This window comes from Leuresthes tenuis, unplaced genomic scaffold (genome assembly GCF_036924035.1).
Source record: "Leuresthes tenuis unplaced genomic scaffold, fLeuTen1.0.hap1 SCAF_24, whole genome shotgun sequence".
Classification (NCBI taxonomy): Eukaryota; Metazoa; Chordata; class Actinopteri; order Atheriniformes; family Atherinopsidae; genus Leuresthes; species Leuresthes tenuis.
Window position 1 is genome coordinate 10327702 of NW_027325378.1, and position 22232 is coordinate 10349933.

The 22232-nt window shown below is 38.8% G+C and overlaps 1 protein-coding gene across 5 annotated transcripts in view; it reads left to right on the plus strand.

Moving 5' to 3' along the window:
* The first annotated feature begins 15984 nt into the window (after positions 1-15984).
* The window catches only part of dlgap1b (discs, large (Drosophila) homolog-associated protein 1b), an 88701-nt gene continuing 82453 nt past the window's right edge, over positions 15985-22232 (plus strand). For all 5 annotated transcript variants that reach the window (XM_072378665.1, XM_072378666.1, XM_072378668.1 and 2 more), the window contains exon 1: positions 15985-16175. The gene's annotated coding sequence lies outside the window, so the exon portion shown is untranslated. The remainder of the gene's footprint in view (positions 16176-22232) is intronic.

Sequence of the window (22232 nt, forward strand, 5' to 3'; positions counted from 1 at the left end):
ATTATTAATAAGGATCAAAATAAAAAACTTACTGCTGCTGCTGCTACACAGATGCTGGTCTGTCATGCAACCTTATTGCATCTTTTATACATCCTATATATGTCAAGTCCAATTCAAGGGATTGGAAACCATTCATATTGCTCTACTGTGGCCTAACTTTGATTCTCCAAGCAACCGCATCTCATCCACAATTGACTTTTACACAGACTTTGCACAGCCAGTAAGATGGGCTATTTTGGAGCGGTTTCACTCCTTAGATATGGGTGATTGAGTGGCTCTTGGATCAGTGACTGGCTTCTTTAACCTTAGAGTGCATCTTTGGGGTGCAGTGGTAAATGGAAAGTTATAAACAAATTCAGAAAATCTGACTCTGAAATGGCTTGATATTTTTGAACAGAGCTTATTTATTTGGCTAATCGCACATACTCAAATGATCAGTGGGCAGCTACAAGCCAAGACCATGAGAACATGTTGTTCTCCCGTGTTCTAATGCGCAGCTGGAATGATGTGACAAGCAAAGTTTACGTCCACCACGATGAAGCTCAACATTAAAACTGGTGTTAAAGTCCTTAACATTTTTTAATCTTTGTTATAGCCTAACAAAACTGTCATCTATTAAGCTTTGCAAATTCATTCTTCCAGCCCTGTAAATATGTTATCAGCTCCAAAAAACACATGAATACCAATGCAGGATATGGCTCTATGTGTAGAGTTTTACCAATATTCTGAAGAGCCAGAGGTCAACTTTCTGATATTTGTTCAGCCAAGCTCCATAGATCTTCAGTCCATGGCAGGAGAAAAACAGGATCATATAAGTAGTGAGCATCAATAGTGCTGAGGTTATAAGCACAGGTATCAACAACCTACACAAGAAAAAAAAAACAGTTACGTAAACTGCCAAAAATAGAAATGAATGGTCAAGTCGAACCTATGTACTTACTCTCTGTCATACAGAAACAACCATGTGATGTTCAAACAGAGGTTGATGATAGTTGTGACATGAAATCCATAGGGCAGTACTGCAGGGGTGGTGTACATCAAATCATAAGTCCTCCTGCTGGGAGCAAGGATAATGTTGTTAGATTCGGGAGGCAAAATACATCCCAGCAAACAAATTGTGCCTGTGGGGAAATAATCTGCCTCGTTCATACAATGTTTGAGCAATCCGCAACATGTAAAGAGAAAATCACTGAACGAAGAGGAAATAAACTGGACAAGGTGGAGCGATTTTCTGCATGCAGTAATAGAAGAGGGTTGTAAAAGTATTTGGAAATACAGAGACATTCCTGTTGTGGGTTTCAACTATACAGCCTTCATAAATTAAATGTGAAAGTAGGACAAACTGTGCTTACCTTCTGCAGAGTCCAGCCAAAAAGTATATGAATATGGCAAAAATCCAAAAATATGTGAAATCCCACACCAAAAAAGTCCACCGGGCAGGAGTTATGGGTGTATTATACTTGAGTGTCACATCCTCTGTGCGCTGCTTGAAGACACCTAAATTAAGAATTTGCTAGAGTTTATTTACTCTGTACCATCATTTAGAAATCCCTCTATTTGAATCTATATTTGAAATGATATTTACCTGATTTATCTCCAAATCCTGAAAGATAGTTGAATGTGATGGCAATAAGAAATGTAAACAACCCAACAAACATAAGCACAATACGGGCCGGGTTTTGGCTTGCCATGATGATGGTTCGAGGGTTAAGGTCCTCAAGAGGATATTTAGATCCAAACTAAATTTCCAAGCAGCAAAACCCCGAATCTCACGTCCTGCATGGGTTTGTTCTCCAGCTCTCTGGTTCTTCAATGACAAATGTAATTGAGTGTCCACAGTTCAGGAATGACAAAAGCTATCAAAAGTGATCCCCTTTTATGGCCCTGTGCTGAGCATCTCTTATCTTTCCCTGTCATAAACACAGAGCAGTTTGACTGTTAAAAGCAGGTTAAAGAGTAAAGACCATCTTGTGAAAAACAAAACCAGAACAAGACATAGCTGAAGTGTGAAACACAATGTAGGTTAATCTGGAGGCTGCAAGGGACTTAATAGCCTCAAAAAGTAAGCTAAGCTAAGCTGTAGATGAATATGTGTAGGTATGACCACATTCCATGTAAGGAAGTCTAAAATCTTTCTATCCTCACTGGCAGCTTGGTGCTCATTTGTATAGTTGCACATGTTCCGACCGCCCAGGTCTCCACAAATCTATTTGACAGTTCTAACTTAAGTCGGTAGCTTAGTAATAAAAAATAGATGAACAGAGACTCAAGTAACTTGTCAAGATTACATTAAAGTTGGCCACCCTTAATATGATGTTTGAACGTTGATTAATTTATTTAGTATAGTTGATGTTGGAATTGTCCCAATTTTCCAATATTTTTCCAATAATTTTTTAGCATAAGGGAAGGACAATCTTCTTGATTTTGTGTTGATTTCTACAGTAATGCATATAATGAACACAATTAGGTTTTTGCAGGCTTTGTGTGTGCAGCTTTTTTCCACATGGTGGCACCATCGAGTGACTCAGTGACAGTGTGGGCCTAACTCAGGGATGTCCACATCCGGTCCTCGAGGGCCGCTGTCCTGCAGGTTTTAGATGTTTCCCTCCTTCAACACACCTGATTCAGATCAATGCATCATTAGCAGGCTTGTGCAGAACTTCACAACCTTTAGAACAGATCCATTTCATCTGAGTCAGGTGTGTTCCAGTGCGTTTTTAATAGTTTGACAGCTTATTGTTAAACGAATTGCTTAAGGACACAAATTGACTCATAGTAGCTTTACTTAGTTAAATATAGGTAAGTATGACATTGTCTTTGGTGTGAGACTGAACTTACAGGGTTATTCTGTTGTCCACAGCTCTGATGAAGTTTGATGAGAGAACAAAATTAAAATGAACTTTAATGAGATAGAATACATACAATACAGCCCATGGATTCCTTGTGCAACATTTGACAATACAAATATATACAGACAATAACTGAATTTAAAGCAAAGACACTGACCAGATGCTCACCATAAATGATTTAAAAAAGTTGAAATATCATAATAATTCAAATGTAAAGCTCAACACTTTTTTCAGTTATGTATTTTGTACAACAAAAAAATTGCTCAAAATCTCACTTTGTATTAACGCAAACAACAAGTATAAGATATTACTATTCCAACCGGTAAACTCTCCTAAAAATAATTATTGTCTAAACATTTAAATGATCAGTTATCCTTCTTCCGAGCATGGAGATTGTGGACAGGCAGCTCATCACTCAGCAGCACTGCTGAGGTCAAAGAGAGAGCTCGACCCAGGAAACCTCCCCTGCCATTTCCTTTACCCGACACCAGATGTTGCCTCGCGGTATACTCCTCTCCACAGTCTGCAATAATTAATGAAGAGCTCCTCCAGCAGAGCTTGGATTAAATCCTCTTTGGACTTTTGCACACAGACACACGATGTATATAGACAGGTATGCTACTGGAGATTTATTCATAACTTTGATACATTTTGGAAAAATAGAAAAGCTCTCTGCTGATGCAGATCTTTTTGAACCTCAAGTTAACAAGCTCTTCCCAGTGTGTGAAGCTAAATATAGTAATACAACACTTAGCATTATTGTTGACTTTACAGGCAGAATAGCATTTGGCTGCAGTTCTGATGTTGTAATCCCATATTGAGTCTGGATGACGTTTTTAAGCTGACTGACTGATTGTTGTGACCCATGCGGCTGGCAGAGGACAAGGTCCAATTTGTTGGCTGTTCATCATCTAATGAAGGAAATCATATCCAATTACACGCCCGCCATTTTTGATCACTTCCAACACGAGGGATGTGGGCATGAGGGGTATTATCAAAGATCACTGTCTCTTTGGTGATGCATTATGATTCACTTTGTGACTCATGTACATCTAGGCAACAGTGAATTCTGCACCACACAGTGATGACATCAGAACATTGTTAAATGCTAATGTATTGTGATAATTCTTTTGCATGCTATCACCATGAAATGACAGGGAATCGGTTAAAAAGCAAACAGTTTCAGGCAGGGAATTTTGATCAGAGGAGAAAAAACTTCATTGGAAAACAACTCAAATAGTTGTGTATGCCAACAGCCTTCCTGGCATCATGTCTGTACAGACAAGATTGGACAACTGGGACAATCCTACAAGAACTGTTCGATAATTAGGGACCGTGACTAACAAGCTCTGTGTATTTGGCCTGTTTATCTCCTCTCAGCTCAAGCTATGTGACTTTCACGCTGTATTTGAGCACAACATTTGTGGATCCCTCTGGAACCAAGGGGCCTCTTAATGTCACAATTACACTGCCATGACCAATAGTGGTGGCTGTGCCAACTAGATTACAAATGAGGATGGCAAAGGACAATGAAGGTGAGAGTGAGAGTGGAGGATATTAGCCTCTAAACGCAATCAAGACTTACCGTCTGTCCCAGAACTATGATTTAGACTCCAGAGAAGGGTTTAGACTCTACATCTGGTTAAAACAAACAAAGAAACAAAAAAAAAACAGAGAGCCCTCACATGGAAATGTTTTTACTGTAAGATGTGACCCACAGGAGCTTCCTCTAAACTAGCGAGCCATTAGCAGATATATGACATCTCAGATCTAAATGACCACAGAAACCATCTGTTTGTACTCTGAGATACGACTCATATCGAAATCAGGCTTGAGAATTCTTTGTTGATTCCTTGGGGAAATTCACTCTTGCTTCATGGGGTTTGCTCCAACCAAAAATACAAAGTATACCAAAGAATCCAGGCCCTAAATATAGCATAGAAAGAGAGTGCAAAATATACAATTACGATTTTAAAAAGTACATGTGTTCCAAAAATATGTGCATATCTAACTGTATTTGCATTACTATTAAGAGCAAAATGAATGTTTTCAGTTCAGAGTGGATCTTTTTATCAAGTGTTCACTTCAACAAGCCACAAAGTCTTCATAAGTAGGAAAAAGAAGTAGAAAGTGGTGCTAATTCATTTGGAGCTGTAATTATGGGAGTCCAGTTCAAAACCAAGACCATAAGTGGAACTCAGAGGGAGAGAGGGGGTCCACACCTCTGCCTCTAAAGCTATAGAGACAACGGTTCCACTCGATATTTGATTTTATGTAATACATTATTACAATGTGACACACATTGAAAGCATTATTTACATTGACAAAAAAAAGATCACAGACACAAAACAAGGACTTTAAAATATTTTTTTTTATAAAAGTAAAACAAAAATTTGGGAAAAGTTATGCTTTGTAAGATGTCGACATTATTGAAATGTTATTCTGTCTTTGAAATATGTTTTATCATATTTTCTGTTTTGTTATATTACTTGTAATTCAGTTTTCAATCATTTAGTTCTCTGTGCTTTCTTAAGCTTAGTTTTTCAAATTGTCGTTTACTATTTCAATAGTCCTCTCTGTTTTGTTGGATTTTCTGCATTGCCATATTTTAGTACTTGTTGTTCTGTTTTGGGTAATGTTGGATTTTCATTTGATTTAGTCTTTGTGCTAGTTTCATGTCATGTTTTGTTAATCAAGACCACCACAGACTCCTCAGAATAGCCAGAAGGACCACAATAGGGTTTGTTGGGAAACAGATTTATATCTTTTGACTAGCCTCAGACAGTATAATTCAAGGTTTGATGGAAGTTTCACAGGGATCACATTCAGGCTTACTCCTTTGTATTCTCACCTCTTTGACACAACCAAAACATCCCATGAGATCAATTCCTTCATATGAAGGCTGTCAAAATAATAATATTTTTCTGCCAAAGGACCCTGGTGACCACTGCTGTCTCCTGAAGTGCTGCATTACCACTGAATTACAAGTTTGGACAACACACATTTGATTGTTTTTGAGAGAGCTCAAGATGTGTTCAGTATTACAACCTTTCTCAGTGCTGCTAGTTTCCTGTCACTCAAACCCTGGGAGCTGCTAGTGGAGTGTGAAGCCAGGGGATGGTAGAGTCAATCTGATTTTCAGGATGCAGAGCCCTCTCAGTCACACATATTCACCTCAACCTAGAGTGCAATCAGCACTCCTGCTGTTATTTTCATGTCACAGCAGACAAAAATGACACAAATCATGAATTGCACACAAAACTCAGAGTAACATGAAACATTAAAGCCTGTTATGTTTACGTTGAGGGTGTTTTGTTCGGCGGTGGGAAATATTTCTTTATTCAGGTTTTAAAAAGTTGGTGAAAATAAACTCATACAGATGCTTACACATGCAATGGTCTTCAAAGTCACCGTGGAACAGCCCAACTTAAAATGAATACTGGGCAGACTGATGGTTCTCAACATGACATGCAAGGGTAGTAATAATTCATCATTTTAAGTCTTGGAATATTTGAAATGGGTGAATTCTGAAAAAATAGAAAACAAAAAGTCCAAAAGGATTTTCAAAACGGGAAGCAATGGGGGTTCGACGTGCTTTGGGTGGTAGCCTCAAATAGCATTGAAGGAACTGCAGATATTCTTACTTCCTGAGTTGTCTGCATGTTTCTCAAAAAAATTATCTCCCTTTAGAATTTATTTAAGATGTAATAAGTTGTACCATGATTACATTTTCCACACTCATTTCCCTTTATCTACATAAAGACATGATGTTATGTCGAGACATTGTATAAGATGCTGTGATTCAGAATCCACCCACACTGTTGCTATGTAATGACTTTCAACTGCAGCATATCGCTACATGACAACGTCTTTCACTTGTGACATTATGAACTATCACAAAGAATATAGTTTACACACTGATGATGTACTTGCTAATGAAAATCGTAAGAGGTGGAAGATGGTGTTAACCTGCTGACTCTAACACAAGAGATCATAGGAGTGAGATCAATCTCTATCAGCCACATTTCCAACATTTTTTCCCCCTTCACCCTCACTTGTGATTCCTCACTTTCTGCTTTGCTCTCACTCGTGGATAGTTAGGATCAAGCATTTTAAACATGATCTGGGTTACAATTATTATACAGCATAATTTCAAACAACGGAGGAAAAAGTCACTCTTTTGCTGAGCTGAACACAACAAGTAGCCCACATATGGTGAACATGGTGAGGGGATTCAAGCAAACGTTGCTTTGAGTTGAGATGTGACAGACCAAAAATAGCACAATCAATAGCACAGCATTCTACCTCCATCATCACAACATCCAATTAGGAAATATGTTTTCATCCCTCCTGGAAATTTTCTGAGATTTTCCACTAAAGAGCATTGAATCTGTTCTGGCTGGTTTTGGTTGACACATCATCCTACTGAGACACTTCATCCTGGTTATCCCTTAAATCTGTTAAGTGATTTATTTATTTATTTATTTATTTTTTAAAGAAAGCCTTCTGTCATGTCAATCCACTCCTCACTCTCATTTCAAGACAATATTAAACCCACAGCATAATCCATCATGTTCAGCTTGGCATGGAGAGCACAAACGTTTTCATTTAAAAACCAAGTTTGCCCTACAAATGATACAAATCTGATCTGGGCTTAAAGCTAATAGAAGCTAAATTGAATGCTTGATAAGAGCAAATGTCAGCCTCTAAAAGATTAACTGTAGGCATTAGGTGTTGCAAGATCAATTTTAAGAGCGATAAGACGATGTGTGCTTTGTAGTAGCTCAGCCTCTCTGGTCAATGATTAGTTACATTATTGTGCAGGATGTATCTCATTGGGATAGTTCAGCTGTGGTTGCTGTTGATGTTAGATACAGAGCAGTGATCTTTCCCTGATACCCTGGCGTCAAAGCTTTCCCTTTACAAACTAACATTTAACAACACATGTCTGCCTAAAGCAGCTTGTCTCTCATCCGCCAGCTTTCTTTTTTTCCATCCTCCCTGATTTACTTTCATATCCCCACACCCCCGCTCTTTCATCTCTGAATTCAATACTGTCAGAGCTATAAACTCCCAGCGGCAGAATGCACAGTGGTTTAGTGACATTGTTAGTGTCTCAAATGTGGAACTGCTTGATTCCAAGGAAGGCTTTCATCGGTTTGTTTCTCAGAGACAAGACATTTTTGCCCAACCTGAAAGTACCTTTCGGAAACGTTATTCCTCAGGGCTCTTACATGCTCTAAATGACATGTGGTAGTAGCCATGACATGTCTAATTCTAAGACAATCAAATAGAAATGGCTGCACTTTGGTTAGAGTGGATTGCCCTTTAACACATATTTTATGACTGCAGCACATCATGTATTGAAGCCACTGTCAGTAAAGACAGATTTTTTTGCTCTTGAATGATGGGTTTTTTGTGGATATATTTTTTAATGCATCTTCTTTGAGATTAACTGAAAGCTGGCAGTAACTCTAACTGAATTATTTCATTACCATGCTAAATATGGCAAATCTCTATGGATTTCATGTTTAATCTTAAGCCTACATTGTTTAACATCTTCACTTGCCCTTGAATTTTAATGACTCGTGTAAGCAGAAAATACCAGGCTTTTTTTGACTGGATTGGAGAGTAGTACAGAGATGTCTTAATGACCGTAACACATGCTGACTCTTTACTAAGGTCAAAGTCTTTATTCAGTGTGAGAGAAGCCCCTCTGACACCTGTCACTTCAGGTGGGCCCAAGTCAGAGAAAAGAGAAACAGAGGGGGCAAAGAGCAGGAAGGGGAAGGGAAAGTAGTGCAGTGAAGCAAGGATAATGTAGTCTCTGTTTGGCTCTATCAGCACCTTCTACCTGTCAGTGAACAGTTTGAGCAGGAATTGCTCCAGTCGGTCTCTACCAAAAGAACATGGCAGCTACATGGTGACAGAAAGTAACAACACAGTGCCATGGTGCCAGTATTAAGAACATGTTCCCAGGAACAGGAACTTCTCTCACAGAAATCCAAGGCTCTGCTGTGATGAAAACCCACCAGAATGAATGACGCATGCACTGTCAAGGTTGCACACTGTTTCTTATAGAGACAAAGGCATGCTGATAACTGAAGGGTCAGCGCTTCAATTTGCAGCTGCTGTGCTCTATGCATTCTCTCCTGTCAAAATGTTGAAACCATCTGAAAAAAAGCAAATCCTTCTCATGAATTCAGTTCCTGACAGTCTTCTGTATGACACATTCACAGATTTTCTTGTTGAGAAGTACATTAGTAATATCATTAAAACAAAGCCACGTTTTCACAACGGATAAACTGTATGTGAAATTTTGCGAGAGGAACCATGGCTGTATGTGCAGCCAATTGGTGATACAGAAAAATGTTTATGCTCATTCCTGATTTGCAGTCAAGTTAGTATAGAAATCCTGATAATTTGAAGTTTGAACAGATTTGTTTTCACAGAAAATGTTATGTCTATTGAATTAATCCAATTTTGATTTTGTCAATAGCTAAAACTATTTCCTAGCATTCCTCATTATGGAACAGAGTATCAGGGCTAAACACATCCAGTCTAAAAACATTGATTTACATCTTTCACATTCTATTTTCTTTCACAGCCTATCCCAGCTGCCATTAGGCGAAGGGCAGGGTACTCCCTGCACGGGTTGCCAGTTAATTGCAGAGCCACATAGAGACAAACAAGACAAACAACCTTAAATGCACACACTCACTCCTAGTGTCAATTTAGAATAACCAGTTAACCTAATATGCATGTTTTTGGATGGTGGGAGGAAGACGGAGTACTGGGAGAGAACACCCACTTACACAGGAATGCAAACGCCACACAGAAATGCCCCAAGTCGGGATTCGTACCAGGAACCCTCTTGCTGTGAGGCAAAAGAGCTAACCACCACATCTCCATGTAGCCCTAAGATAAGTATGTTAACTGAGAATTTGGCAGATTTGTTGCCTTTTGGCTCCTCCTACAGTTAATGAGTGTACACCACTGTCATAAAAACTCATTTCTGTGTGAGCCTTGCACATGTACAGCCATACACATGAATTTGTTGTCATGTTAAAGAGGCAACAAAGACACCATCAACAGCCCACAGAAATGTCAAATGACTATCAACCAAAATGATGTGGTGTTGGGCAGAAAACCAAAGTTGTGATCCGCAGTATCTCAGCCCCCACATGCTCCTGGGCAGTTTCAGGCTCTGGGAATTAGCATATACACAGGTCAGCGTATTTCAAAACAAGTCAGAAACATATAGTTTAAAGGAGCACAAACTTATTTAGGGTCATTTTAAATGCTGCCAAGCTTTGTCTCTTGCCTTGTTTTCAGCAACAATGTTGTGTTTTGATGGTTTTTAATTTCTTCATGGCTAACCATTATAAAAAGCTGTTACTGCATGTAAACCAAATTATTTCAGTTTTGTGTAGAAGAAGAGTCAAATAATAAAGAAACTTTATAACCACCATGAAGACACCCACTGTCTCTGGGTGGAGATGAACCACCCCTTTCACTCAGTGTTATCTTATTTGTTGCAAAAGGAATAAAAAATATGTTGCATCCATTTTAATGATAGCAGTACAAACCTGTGGCTTTAGTTAGAATGCCATGCAGGAATGGCTTAAAAAATTATGCTTTTTGCATTTTTAGTCCATTTACTGTCAGAGCCAGTGCTCTGTCTCACTCATCCACTGCAATAACAGATGACCACTGTAACATTCTCTCTTGTGCTGTTCAATATTTAATACTTCTCATGAATTTCTTTCGTAAAGTTTAGGGAAGTGTGAAAAGCACAAGTCCCAGAGAGGGAAATGATGGGCTGAGGATGGATGGAGGATGGCAGTTGCATAAATGAAAGGATTGAAAAGAGTGTAAGTGCTCCTTGTTCTATTCAGGATGACAAAGAGTAATAGTTGATTTTCACAACTCAAGAGGGTGAGCAGAATTATGTCCATTCATTTGGTCTGGCTGATCCACATGGTTACACTCAGCTATATAGACACAGAGTTAAAATGGCTTTAATCTTTTGGGACTGGAGTGTGAGGGATGTGTGATGAATAATTCGATGTAGTTCTTGAATCACCGTCACTAGACAGTTATTCTTATATAAATCAGTTAATAGCCAATGAATAAACTTGAGCTACAGAGGGTGTCATTATAAAGTAGGTTTAATAGTCAGTCTTCGTCTAAGCAAGGGTCAAACAGAAACACTCTATAAATGTTTACGAACACAAACATATACCACCCATAAACACATTCCTCATGGTGAGCAATATGCTAATGTCACATCAGCATTTCCAGGACTTTTATTTTTTCCTTTCTTTTTTCTTTTCTTTTTTTGAAGCCTCGTGGAAAATCTCATTGTGTATTCCACCCCCTGCATCTGAATAATTCAGCTTCAACGCCATTTCTATTCTTAGTACTTTTACTAGTGTTTAGATGGCTGCAGAAGAAGTCTTAGCATGCAGTCAACAAAATAAGCAGAATTTTACAGTTCTGTTCACCAGTGTTCAGGTTCCTTTAACCTGAATCTTATGGTTAAAAAAGGTACTGGTATGTTTGTGACCCTTTGCACTGAGTTATAATTTATGTGAGCTAAAGGATGTACAACAATATAGGTTGAGTATACTGCAAGGTTAGAATTAGATACTCTTGTTTACACATCACTTCTCAGGCTGGAATTAATGTACATCAAGACAAAGAGCTTTCCATTAAATCAAGCTGGGAAGCAATAGAGTCTTCAAGGAAACATCAAAGGTTTGCTGATGCCCCTGTGGGCCTTTTCATGAGCATCGATCGAAAGTGCTGGATAGGAATGTGCTTACAGCCCCCTATCCAGTGAAACTTTTTTCATCTAGCCACACCTCTGAGCTAAGATCTGCGAATCTCTCAAGTCTGAAATAGTTCCTTAAAGAAAAGTAGAAGACGAAGGGTGAGTGGTAGCAGAAGAAGGGTTTTGGGAGGTAAAACTCAAAGTGGGAGATGTCTGTGGCATAGCTACTGCTGTGATCCATGCGCTCCCACAAATAAGACTCTGATTTTGTTTTTATTTCAGATGTTATGCAATTTACATGACTTTTATCATTCCTCTAACATTCTACATGCAATATTCATAACTGCAAGCACAACAGTCTTTTGAGTGTTAATGCTTTGGTCTCATTTTCAGACAAACTCATTGATATTTGCACTGTTACAAGACTGTCATTGTAATGGCAGCATCAGTGGAATATTTAATTATGTAAAGTTAATAATCATTTACATTAATTTGCCTTGTTTAATCATTAATCGTATTAAACAAATAAATTACAGGTGATTCTCAGCCACAAGAAAACTTCTTTTGACATCTTTAAAAGCACATTCAAAGACATATTTACATGTCTAACTAAAGGGTTACTTGTAGTAACAGGCAAGAAATAGTTGTTTATTTGTATAAAAGACGAGGAGCTTCTGACAAACTGTCAAATTGTTTTAAGAGTGATTATAACGAGTAATCTAAAGTTACCTTGCACGTTCTGTGTTTTTTTTATATGTTTGCAAACCTCCCATGGTGTGAATTATTGATAAATTGCTGGCTGTTGCATGCTGAGTCTGATAAGAAGGTAAAACCTGGACTGGATTCTGCTGTGGATGGGATCCCCAAATGTCATGACAAAATGCATGTCACTATCAGCTACACTGTATAAGTAACTGACAGAAAAATCTCCTCACGTGATGTTGCCTTCAAATTATATAAAGGTGAATTGCTTATAGATAAGCCTAAGCAGTCTCTGGACTTTCTGTATTTTAAATTTTTGCATTTCTCAGTCTCTCAGTCTCAAACCACATGATGTGTTTTGATGCGTAGGCTAGTGTGGCTGATGTACTGTACTTACAAGATGCTGTGATGCAAATTAGATCATGCATGCTCCCCTGAGGCAGTAACAATGCCAAGATGAGATTCCTTAAAGACACCAGACACAAACTATCTGGAAATAATTCCAAATCGCACTCTATACGTTCCTTCCTACTGCTTGTGCTTAGGAGGTGGCAAGAAGGAGAGTACACAGTGTGTATACATAAGAGAAAGCTCACAATGATTTACAGCATACATCTTTGGGTGAGAGTTTTGTTTTCCCTCAAGACTAAATTACACAAGTCACCACACTGGGATCAGGCAGGATTAAATCATTATGCTAATAATTAACGTCAAAGGGAGAAAAATTGCAGCAGACTTGATAGATGAAATTAGCACAGTTTGATTTTAGTAGTGAAATGTGCAAATCATTTCAGCTCAGTTAATTCATATTGCTCCACAAGCGGCACAAAAAATTCCGCATTTGCATACACAGCAAGTGTGGCCACTCATTATAGCTCTATTTATACATTTTTTCTGGCTTTCATGTTGTGTCATGGGGAAATATTGATCCCACTAATACTTTCAGGGAATGCTATTATTGACTTACAGCCATTAATGAACTGTTGATTGCTATTTGCTATTTGATGAAAAGGCTTTCAGCTACGATAAATCCACACAAAAATTTTCTTGTGCAGTGTCATATTTAAACAAAAACTGCATATCATTTTCTATACGCATGTTACAACCTTAGCACCGCCGCCTCACAGCGAGAGGGTTCTAGGTTCGATCCCCACCTGGTGCCTTTCTGTGTGGAGTTTACATGTTCTCCCTGTGTATGCATGGGCTCCCTCTGGGTACTCTGGCTTCCTCCCACCGTCCAAAAACATGCATGTTAGGTTAATTGGTGACTCTAAAATTGTCCTTAGGAGTGATTGTGAGCGTGCATGGTTGTTTGGCTCGTTTGTCTCTTTGTGGCTCGTTTGTCTCTTTGTGACCCTGTGATGGACTGGCGACCTGTCCAGGGTGTACAACGCATCTTGCCCAATGACCGCTGGGATAGGCTCCAGCCCCCCCCCCCTGTGACCCCACATACGGATTAAGCGGGTATAGAAAATGGATGGATGGATGGATGTTACAACCTGACCATCTGAAGTCAACACGCACAAGTAGCCTGCAGCTAGTCTGAGCTTTGGAGCTATTGCTGCTGCTCCCGTTGCCAGGGCTATGGCTTTAAGTTATGCAACCTTGTTATTAAACCTAGGCTGTTTTGGAGGAAAAAAGCTGTGGCTGGGCTGCATTGTTGGTTCTTGGTCTTTCCCAGCAGAGCAGTCACCACTCATCACTCCTTGAGAGAGACGGAGGTTGATAGAAGTCTGTGTGATGTATCAATGTGTGCACAGTCTAACACAACCTCCTTTTAACTTTCTAGCTTTCTAACATGCACCAGGGTGGATATTTTGGTTTACACAAATGTCACATTTAACTTCTCTACATTGGCATGAGTTCATGAAACTATCTTGAAAATGTTATGATTACCTGAACCTGGATAGAGGTGACAATTGTAAAATGAAAGTAATCATGATTGTTTCATATTGACTGGCAAGTCACTGTTGACCTTTGAAACAGGAGATGACAAAATCTAACAACAAGAACATACAATATTTTTATATTGATCATAGAATTGTCAATGCACACATTTGTAGTATTTTTTCCATCTATGTTTTATAAAAAGACTGAAAAAAATCCTTGACCTTTAGAAATGCCAGTTAAATTGTTATAAATAAATAAACAAGGCTGCATGGCAGTGTGGTCGTTAGCACTGTCGCCTCAGAGCAAGAGGGTACATGTTTAGAATCTCAGCTGATTCTTTCTGTATGAAGTTTGCATGTTGCATGTTCTGCCCATGTTGTTGGTTCTGTCGGGGTACGCAGCCTCTTCCTATCACTCAAAAACATGCATGTTTAGGTTGATTGGTGATTCTAAATTGACTTTAGAGTGAGTGTGAGTACACATGGCTGTTTGTCTCATTTATCTCTGTGTGGCCCTATGCTGACCTGACGAGTCAATCTCTCCAGGTTGAGGCCCGTCACTCACCCAACTGCGGCTGGAGTAGGTTCTAGACTCCCCAGCCCTGAACTGGATTTAGCTGGTATAGATAATGAATGAATGGATGAAAAATAAATAGATAGCTTAATTTATCGTGTGAGGCAGCTTGACTGTTGTGGAGTTATAATCCATCCAATGCACTTCTGAACAGTGAAGTTGAAATTTAACTCTTTCTTTCTTTATTTTTTCTTGGTCTTTACTTCTGTCTTTCTTCTTTTTACCACCCTACATTTGTTTGAATTGGGACTCATTTCATTCTCAACACCTGTGTTTGATGACTACAGTAGAAAACACGTACAGGTTTGCTTGGAAAACAATTATCAGCGTGCAAAAAGTTTTTTTTTTTAGGTTTTAATGGATGATAAATAAAGAATTTTTTGTAAAGCGCCACATAAATTTCAGCCCCCCTCAATGTACTTGAATGATTTTGTAAGTTAACAGAATGGGCAACAAAAAACCTACAAAAAGGGAAGCTCACTGTAGTTCACTGAGTCTGAATGATTTCAGACACAACATAGGCTATATGCCTTCCTGTAGCCTTTTCTTTGATTGATACTATATGTCTATTCCTATACAGTTAAACAGGGAGTTTCTGTAGAAGTTCCCATCAAGTGCAGAATATATTATCGTGTTGGGACTGTGTTGAAAACTTCCGAATAAGGCAGTAAGAAAGCTAAGTTATTATGAACAATTTATTTTTTTTATTTTTTAAATAAAATGTAAGTCATAGATAGAGACATAATTGGCCATAAGCTTTGCATACTGAGTACATACATGAGTATTTTCATTTTGAAAGATGTGCTTGCCAAATTAGCATAATGGCTAACTTGATGGCTGATGCTAAATTTAGCCATTAGCGCCTAATAGTGCTTGCGCATGCGTGTCTTACTTTAGTGAAGGGACTCACTGGGGGTAGTGAAGGGATTTATTGATGAATTGAATGCACCTTGTGTTACACATGTATAGATTTAGCCCCCCATCCCCCTATTCAGTATTATGGAACACAATGAGTAGCCTACTATACTTTTTATAGCCTATTAGCCTATCAGAGTTTTGTGTCCAGCCATAATCTCCGAAATGCTTTGTGAACTTGTGTGCACTTAAGCCAGAGCACAGATGAATCCAGACTCCAAACTCCACGTCGGACTTTTCCTTTCTCCGTTCATGTGAAGCGCTGCCTCATACGTTCAGTGATGCCTTTGCAGCCCACAGACGGAACGTTACAGGAAGATACTACAGTCTGTGGGACATTACCATCCAAGTGACGTCCTATGATCGATCCCGACTTGTTATAATTTCACAAGAAAGAAAGCACTTTCAGCGGAATCCACAGGATTACTCTCGGCTCGACTGTCGGACTGCCAGTCTGCTGTGTTGACAAGGTAGGGGCAAATGCGCAAATTGTTCTCACGTTTCATTCATTCTGCAGTGAGAATTTGTTTGCATCAGTTTGCCTAAAGCGTACATGTCTTTTATGAAAATATGTTTCGCAGGCACTTTTTTAAACGCAGTCCCGAACATGATGTTCTGTCGTATTGTCTCATTTGCGCACGGCTGAATGCTGTAATTGTTATGATTTTCACAACTTTGTCGTCATTTCGTAGGGCCTGAAGAAATAAGGTAATTGTTTTTGACAAAGTTGGCAGACTGCGTTGTCTTGGTTGGTACGTTGACAACAGTCCATGCCACTTGCCATCTAAGTGATAATGAGGCAAGGGTAACATATCCAATCACCCCATCCGTGCGCTTTGACGGAAGAACCGCGTCTGCAATTGCGTCTTTGGCATTTTCATGTGAGCACAAACAGCAGAATTATAGTTTTTTCTTTTTTATTATAATACTTAGTGTCTTTCCGCTGTTTCAGTGAAGTAGATTGGAAAGGATACTGCCATTTGCAGAATAAAGATGCAACTAGCCAGTATCATCACTCTGCCCGTCTTGGTCTCTTAGACGTTAATCTGGACACATCTTCATATATAACAAAAACTCTAAAGCTTTGAAACCTCATCTCAGTATGGAGGACGACATGCATTATTCGTGTATATCAAACTTAGTCAGGCTCCCTCAGTCTTCTTAGATATTGGTCGTGCACGAGGTCTTCACCAATAGCACTCCTCCAGATTAAATGTGTGATTCCAGTCATTAAAACACTGCCTCGAGTAAAGCACAAATTAACAACATAACATCTGTAAATTATTCTCTAGACTAACTCCAGCTGTGATATGAATGGACCACTAGTCTGATGTGCACAACCAGTTTGTCTAGGAGGATAAAGCTGTGTTAATGGCTCTTGGTGCAGATGAAAATTATATGCTATCACAATACACCCAGTAATTAGGCTATCTTGTGTGCAGAAGGGCGCTGAGCCAGGTGAAAAAAAGGAAATGCAAGTGTTGTTCAGATACCAGCAGAGGTAGAGCAAGAACCAGGGATGGCAAGGATCACGGATAAGAGGTCAAGGAAATGCTAGTATGATGAAGCCATGAATAGCCCACCAAAATTAATTAAGCGCTCAGATAACCCAGGAATGGAAAGGTTAAAAGCTTTGAGGTTGTAAAAAGAACCAAAGACACACAGATGTACTGATTTTTCCTATTTCTTGTTATCTTCAGTTTTCTATTTCTGCTAAAAGTGAAAAAGGTGCAAAGCGGACGGTTTTGCAAGCGCATTCTCTTATCTCAAAGAAGCGTTGAGCAATCCAACAATCTGGTGATCTTCCCCTGCTGCCTGTGTGACTTCTGTAAATAACAAATGTGCGTGCTTTCCTTATTATTCACAAGGCCACAGCATCTGCTCCCCCTCCCATCCCATCTATTAAATTCTCTGCATTTCTTACTAATATGACTGACTGCAGAGGTCTCATAGTACTGTGATGAAGAGTTGGTCTTTGTCTGTCAAATAACGACGAACTCTGTGCCATTGCCTTCCCTTTTTTTTCCATGGGTCGATTATAAAAAATCTTATGACTTGAAGCTGTTTAATGACTACAACCTTTATTCTGTGTCATTTGGTCTCGCTCCTGTGCCTCTGTTTCTTGGTTAAAACCTGGTAAAGTCTGCTCTGCTACAAAATACATGTAAACACTGCTTTAATTGCTGCTTCTCAAGTGCAACTGATGAAATATTAAGGACGCTTTTAGGAGATGTAAGCTGTTTTTTTAAAAATATATTTTAAGATCTCTATATATTTTTCACGCTTCCTGCATACCTAGACCGTCTCACTTAATTATGCTCATAACGCACAGTACAGACAGTACAAAATGGCCTTGTTTCTGTGTTGCACTGTTTGAGATTGTCTTTAAAACCACAGAGCCCTGAAATTAAAATGCAATAATTTAGAAGAAAAAAAAAAAGCCATCAGGTTTTAAAGGACCAGAGAGCAGAAGAGGTGATGACTAGCACTGACATGAATATTGCTTTCTAACACCCCAAGGGCTTACAATAAAAATAAGAGATGATGATGGTAAAGAAGATTTTGCAAAGCACAGTGATGACATAGCTTTTATTCATAACTTGTCCCTCCCAGGTTTTATTAGGAAAGGCCAGAAGTCTCAATCGTGTCGTAATGATTGTTGTGGATGACAGCAATGATGAGTCAGCTATCGCTGCGTTCTCTGATGTGCTGTAAATCCTGGCTGTGTTCTTTTCTTTTCTGAATTTTAATTACGCTGCGCTCTTCAACAGAGCTTAGCCCTGTCAGGTCCCACTATGTCTCGTTGCTTCTCAGAGGTTCAGTTGAACAGGACATCTTGTATTTTCAAGACATCACTCTCGCAATGAGAAGACTTACAATTTTGGCTGGAGGGGACTCTTCAAGCACTCCTGCGCTAGTTCGGTAATCTCAGCCTGAGAACTGTCTGGTGCACTTTGCTGCTTAGATTGGTCGTATGGGAGCTGTCAGCACGCCAATTTAATTTCTTCAGCCTTTTCCCTGTGGATTTTTTTATTCTTTTTCACATTCAAGGGAACATACTGTGTTCACCTGGGGGAAACAAGTGGCAGACCGTTTTTTTGGGTTGTTCTGAAATGTGAAAGTTAAGCTTAGCTGAAATGTATAAAGCCTTTATTCACTAAAGCCCAGAGACCCTCATGGGGAATATGTGTGCCAGTGTCTATGAAACAGGCCTTGCTGCACCCAGACAGATTACTGTTGAATTGCTGCTCTTTTGAGATTATCTGCCTTTTGGAAAGTTTCAAGCTGAAAGAAACACAATTTGTTTGGATTTATTCTTGATAACATATCATTTTATGAAGTTGCTTTTTTTTCTTTTCTCTATACAGACTGTATTACATGGTTGTTTGTCAGAAAAAGTTGCTGAAAAAGACAATTGCGTTTTGGGTCAAACTCAATACAGTGATATCAGCCTGCAACTGAAGCATGAGGCAAATTTGACAGCTCTTGCTTACTGTACCACCTTGCAGTGCTATTATACTGTAGAATGTGTGTGTTCAACAGCTTTTAACTTATAGTAATCGGATATCAGAATCAGATTTTGTTTACCATTACAGCTCCCCTCTATGTATGTTCATGCCTGCAGGTCACACTAGAATCTATCCCTCTAGCTGTCTTTGAGTGTCACTGCACACAATAAGAACAAAGTATTTTACAGTATGGCTCATCATTTATCCATCTATCCATCCATCCATCCATTTTCTTAACCGCTTAATCCACATGGGACCGCGGTATTATTCAGAAAATACAAGCCACAGAAGTGTTCCTTTTTTTATGTGAAGGCAACTTTTTAAAATAATAGTTGTTCTTGCAACATAAACTAGGATGTATCTTTGTTAATAGAAAAACAATTCTAACTAGACATGCATTTGTTGGGGTATGGTGTCAGATCTGGTAGGAGAGCAAAGGAAAGAGGAAGAGAGACGTGTTTGTATGCCTTCCAGCTATTGGAGCTTGTTCCCACTGTGAAAGGCCGCTGCCATTGTTGGGTAACATAATCCACCAGGGAGGCCTTAGGCCAGACACTGTGGAGGACTGCTTACACACACTCTCTCTCACACTCTCAGGACAGATGCAGATCCTTTTCAGAGCTAGAATCAGCTGCTGAATGCTAAGTTATTTTCAAGTGTTACCGGACTTGTGGGCGCTGCGATAGTGCATGCCACACACACTGTTCTAATTCTCAACAAAAACTTTTTGCTGTCTGCCTGGCTTGTTTAAGCAGTTTTATTGTTAGAGGCAGATTCTGATATACTCCTCTGCAGGCAAGGCGAGAGGATGGACACAGGGGATGCAGATATACAAATAGCTCCCCTGGGAAAAGTCATCCCAGACATAACTCTGTCAGGAAGGTTTTAATGAAGTATTGTGGAGTATATGGTAACCTGCAGACATTATGCCAATGATATTGTATCTGTGAGAAGTAGATTCATGGTTAGAGTGGCTCGTAATGGATTTTATGTGGACAATATTGGATTCTTGGCAACATAATAAGTTCAGACATTTCTCCGTCGAAGAGGCTTGTGATGCACACATGCATAAAAGTACTTAGTACAATAGTAATATGATAATTTTGGTAACATTGTCAGCCTGTTATCTGTCTTTCCTTCATAGCTGCAATTGTTAGTCATTTCGTCATCTAATGGTCAGCAGAAAATTAAGCAAGTATTTTAAGAAGGGATTTTACAAGGACAATGAATAATTGGCCTTAGCTTGCTGGTTCTCTTATTCAGTTTTTCGAGCCAGGTATGAATCTATCGCAGACATTTAGTTTTGTTACAAAGTATCATAGATTTTTCTAAATGGGTTTCCCATCTGTACGTCCAAACAACATTTATAGACTAAAATCAGTAAATCCAGTAGCAGTGTTTATGTTAATTTCTTTGTACCACAGTCTGTCAGCATGTGTACACAGTAAAGCTAGGGACTCATTTGCATGCATGCTGAGGCTTTGGATAGTTTAGAAGGCTTGTCTATTAGACTCTCGTTGATGAGAGGGGAGGATTGATGCCTCTTATGAAAAGATTTTATGAAGATCTTACTGCTGTGGCTTTAGAGACTAAAGATTATTGTATCAATGGAACAGACAAAGATAATCATGTCTAGAGCTAAAGATATTAGCAATTAATAGTAAATAGAACATGGCATATTTAAAACTAAATTAATATTTTTAGTTTTTGACCAAATAATAGATTGTTTTTGTTTCCAAAGAATGCCAAATGAAAACATTTCAGAAAAAATATTCCATGTTACTAAACAGATACTCAGTCCATACCATTCACAACTGTCTCGGTAGTGTAATAGCTTTTGTTATCATCTCCACATTTTGAAAATATGCTTTTTTTAACGATGTCCTATTCCTATGGTGTTTAGTTACATTTTTGATTGGACTTCATATTTTATGGGAGTCCTTTTCATCAGCCACTGACATGGAATGATTAGTAGGGCCGTAGTCAGTGTCACGTCAACCTATTTAACTCCCACACAGCACAGGTGTCATACCCTGCAGCAACAAATTAGTGTGACATTTTTACTGTTCCCATGCACTGATGATGGATTTTGCAATCCAAATCTGCTTATTATATTTCAGTCTGACACAATGTAGTATAACAGAGGAACGATCATATACATATATCATATCATCAATGATCAATCATATATCATATCATCAATGATCAATCATATATATATATATATATATATATATATGTGTATATATATATATATATATATATATATTTATAAAGAAAAAAGGGGAATAAGAAAATCCCCTTGGGTTACACCGTTGTGATACCTTGGGGAAAGCTCTGTTGACCCTTTTTTAACTGTTACAAGTCTCTCAACTTTATCTAAGTGAGGAACTCATTTCACTCGGTACAGCAAAGCTGCTTAGAGACTAAGACCCAAATTTACTAAGCAGGGCCAATTAGCATGAGGCTGCAAATCAAAAAGGGAGCTGTTTGGAGTGTCCGGTTATCCAGGTGAGGTCCTAAAAGTGTGCAGATTCATAAACACAGCTCCAGTAAGTCCACAAAGAGCAGCACAAATTAGTGTGAATCTGTTGTTAATTAGGAGCCTATAAGTGATACAGGCACAGCTTGTTTCTTGTCATAAAACAGGCCATAAATGCATGCACCTCAGATCAAGAAACATCTGGTTATCAGCTCTACTTTGATAAATAAACTCCTCCTTGAGTATCATGAAATATTTGCTTATCAGTTTAACCACAGTCAAATTTGTTGTTTTTTTTATGGTTCATGATCAGACAGCACACATGAGTGAGAAAGATTCATTAAATCCTAACATGTAGCTGCATATTTGATAAGGAAAGCCTTTAGAAGTTAACAGACAGCTCCTACTGCGGCCTGCTGTCCACCCCTGAAATATCTATGAACAGAAAAAGAAGGGATGTGATCTGTCAGTGCATCACTGCAGCCGCATCTTTTGGTAAAACATTAGCCGCTTTCACATATGCCTATTAAAACCGG